The sequence below is a fragment of the Harpegnathos saltator genome, unplaced genomic scaffold (genome assembly GCF_003227715.2).
Source record: "Harpegnathos saltator strain DR-91 unplaced genomic scaffold, Hsal_v8.6 scaffold230, whole genome shotgun sequence".
Classification (NCBI taxonomy): Eukaryota; Metazoa; Arthropoda; class Insecta; order Hymenoptera; family Formicidae; genus Harpegnathos; species Harpegnathos saltator.
Window position 1 is genome coordinate 115,996 of NW_020230018.1, and position 3,813 is coordinate 119,808.

Here is a 3,813-nt window from a genome sequence, read left to right on the forward strand (position 1 = left end):
ACTGGGAGCGGAGGGTCGTCACTTACGCCAAAATGTAGGGTTTTGAGAGGACTTTAATTTGGTGCCAGAGCCAGGCCTGTATCTCTAACCGTTTAGTAAATATCGAAGGTTAAAATTTTTCAACCTTTCTCCGTTGATATTTCCGCTTCTAGTGGGAGCAGATTGTCGTCACTTACGGCAAAATGTAGGTTTTTGATTGGACTTTAATTTGGTGCCAGAAATAGGCCTGTATCTCTAACCGTTTAGGAGATATCGGAGATTAAAATTTTTCAACTTGTACCGTTGATATCTCCGCTTCTATTGTGAATTGAGTGTCGAGATTTAGGGCAAAAGCGTGTACCTGTTTTTTGAGTCGTTTATGAGATACCGAAGATTACATGTTTAAATTTAAATAAATTTTAATTTAATTCTTTAATTTTAATGTTGATATCTTCGCTTCTACATGGAGTTGGAAGTCGATGTTTATGGTGTGAATAGGGTTAATATAGGACTATATTGTGGCGAAAGCGCGTTCCTAGGTTTTGAGCCGTTTCCGCGAAGAAACTGGTCGGAGGACGTTCGCAGCCGTGGTGGAATTTGACGTTCGCGTTCGCAAGGGCCTAATATTTTACTCGCGAAGGGACGTCATCGTCCTTCTTTTCACAACGGTGTCGGATGTTTAGCTCCTTTCTTCATAATTTTCTGCGACAACAAGACCGCGTCGGGGCCTTAACAGGGCATGTTCGCTTATAACTAGCGTTTATCTGAAGAGCGCTTCTCGGGAATATTCTGCTCGAAGGGTTAGTCCGCGATAGAAAGTTTCCTGCGATCGGAGACCGCTTTAGTTTAAAGTTAAATTGTAGCAAGAGTATTGTTATCGGGCAGCTCTGATGCGGGCTGCTGGCATCAATCTGTGACGTCTACCGCGCGCTTTTGCGATTACCGGTAAATTCAGTGTTCTCGATTGCTCGCGTGATTTCAGGTGGCCATAATATGGGGATAATACGTGGCAATGTGGCAATAATATATAGCAGTAATATACGGCAACAATATATGGCAACAATATATCGCAACAATATATGGCAATAATATATAGCTATAATATATGGCAATAATTCATGGAATATATTTTTCGTTATAAATGTCAATGCAAATTTGCGGCATGCACAATATAATAATAAAAGAGCTCTCTGTAAGTATTGAGTCAAACGCTCACCAATGATGATGTTGGTAATGTCCCGTTGCCAATGTCCAACCAGGTCTACCAATGTTCTTCCATGTCCGCTACCGCTCTCCATGTCGCTCAGCATTCATCTTGCAGCGCGTCCCACGGTGATTGCTACACTTTCATGACGCGGTCGATATTTGTATTAGAGCGGCGATATTTGCGTCAAATAACGAACGTTTTATGTCGACATCGGTGGAAACTTTTTATGCGCTGCGAAACGGACTTTATAAACTCGATCGGCAAAGAGCAAAAACTGTGTGAAAATTTATGGACTCGTCCAACGGACTTTTACGGCGCTTTTCGCGATTGCATCGGAAAAGTCACGAAAATGCGGTATTATCGATATCTACGAGTGCAATATTCACGAATGCACGTGAGGAAAGATTAGACAATCAAAAACCGGTCGCTTCAAGGGAACGCAAAAATAGAGAAGCGGGGCAACGTTTTCACGCATGATAGTTCCGTCACGACGAAGCTTACGTTCGCGATACTTTGGCGAAATGAGAATTTAAGTCTTCTTTGTTGGAGCACGGGTAAAAATGCGTATTTTGATAACCGCGGTCGCGATATTCAAAGGCACGCGAGCGAGGATACCTCAAGCTCGGCGTGCGCTTGCGCAATCTGTGCGCGCATTATACGCTACTCGAGACAATAGGGATCGTGATGAATGGACAATATTGCCATATAATTCTACAGCCTGTTTTGCAAATAAAAGAAAAGCAGCAACGGTATCGGCATTTATGCGTATGAATATATTTTACACGGACAATTGAATATTGTCAAATAATTATATCGTTAAATAATTCTGCGGCCCGCTTGAAAAATAAAAATAAAGCAGCTGATGACGATTTCGTGTTTGTACATCGCGGTTGTACAGAATATTTCTTATTCAGATGACTGAATATCAATAGAGAATCATTCACTATTTTAAATCTCGTATGTAATGCAGGATATCGCGATCAAATAATTCCCTAATTGTTTCGAGCAATGTATTGAATTCAACGTCACAAACACACACATGCAAGAATCTATTTGCAATTCGCATTGACTTGAACGATATTTCATCTGGTCACACCATATCCGTCATGCGGAATTTTGTTTTTCTTTTTATTTTGCATTTACTCACCGAAACGACTTGCAGTCAGAGCCGGCCACGTTCCGCTTCAACTCTGTAACAAAAAATTCACATTCGTTTATGAGATCAGACCAACGAGTGCGGGCGAGTAAAATTGTAGTTTACCCTTTGCGATCGTAATTCAAGTCGAGTCGGAAATTATATCCCAGCTCTAGATCGCCAAGAGTCAAACAGAGGATTATAGTAAATTTGTAAACTTACCTTCAAGCCGACTCTGCTTGGCCCGAACCGAATCCTTCGGTGCGGCACCCGCGTCCGCCGAATTGCTGTTGTTTTCCGCACAACTGAAACAGAAAAATAATTTCCCGGTTAATAACCTGCGGTAGAGAGAGAATATCTTGGATCGGGCGAATCGAAAATACGGAAATATTTTGATGTGGGATTTTTATCTCAATATTTATATTTCAATATTGAAGATTTAAATGAGACATGAAACTTTCAAGAGAGCTGATGAGGAACAAGTTGCAAAGGCAAAGATCGTAAAGGGTTGAACACAGATGTATAGGAAACTTGTAAACTTTACCTTCCGATCGACTCTGCTTGGCCCGAACCGGATCCACCGGTACGGCATCCGCATCTGCCGGATTGTTGTTACTTTCCGCAACAACTAAAACAGAAATGTAGTTTTCCCAGTTGATAATCTGTGGTGGAGAGAGAATATCTATGATCGAGGTAAATCGGAAATACGGAAATATTTTGATATGGGATATTTATCTCAATATTTTAGTTCCAACATTGAAAATTCAAATGAGACATGAAGCTTTCAAGAAAGCTGATGAGGAACAAGTTGCAAAAGCAAAGATATTAAAGGGTTGGACAAAGATGTGTAAAAAACTTGTAAACTTTACCTTCCGGCCGACCCTGCTCTGCTCGAACCAGATCCTCCGGTGCGGCATCAGCGTCCACCGGACTTGCTTCTCGCAACGTCTGGAACAAAAATTTAACGTTCCTGGTTGGTAAGCAGCGATAGAGAAAGAATGTTTGATCGGAATGAATGGAGAATATTCGCTACGGTTTTTTTCTTCATTGACATTGAAAGTCTAGATAGGACATGGAGCTCTTGAAAGAGCTGACGAAAAAAGATGACAACAAGAAACGGAGACAACAGTTGTGTGCTCTCGAAAATATTCTTTTACAAATGGACATTTAAATTTGAATCCCGTAAGGAGAGTAAGCAAACTTGAAATTTTGTAATGCTTGACGCAAATTTTGTGATACCATTATTTTTGGAGAAGATACAAATAAAATGATATAATTTGATTTTGGTTTATTTTTATTTGGTTAAATTGTTATCTTTTTCTATAAAAATAGAAATTTAGATAATAATATTTCATGTTAACGTATTTAGATTAGTTATCATATAAAAATAATAAATACATGTACTCAATGCATGCGACTTACATTGTCGTATTCTTACTGGTGTCCTTTACTCGCGGGCATCATAATCCTCGACCGAAATAATCCCTGTGTC

The 3,813-nt window shown here is 40.0% G+C and overlaps 1 long non-coding RNA gene across 1 annotated transcript; it reads right to left on the bottom strand.

The window, feature by feature from the left end:
• Positions 1-2,353: 2,353 nt before the first annotated feature.
• Positions 2,354-2,896, bottom strand: LOC112588496 (uncharacterized). Its single transcript, XR_003112888.1, has 3 exons — positions 2,866-2,896; positions 2,544-2,626; positions 2,354-2,376 (listed from the first exon to the last, which is right to left on the bottom strand). It is a non-coding gene; the product is annotated as an uncharacterized LOC112588496 (long non-coding RNA).
• Between the last annotated feature and the right edge of the window lie 917 nt (positions 2,897-3,813).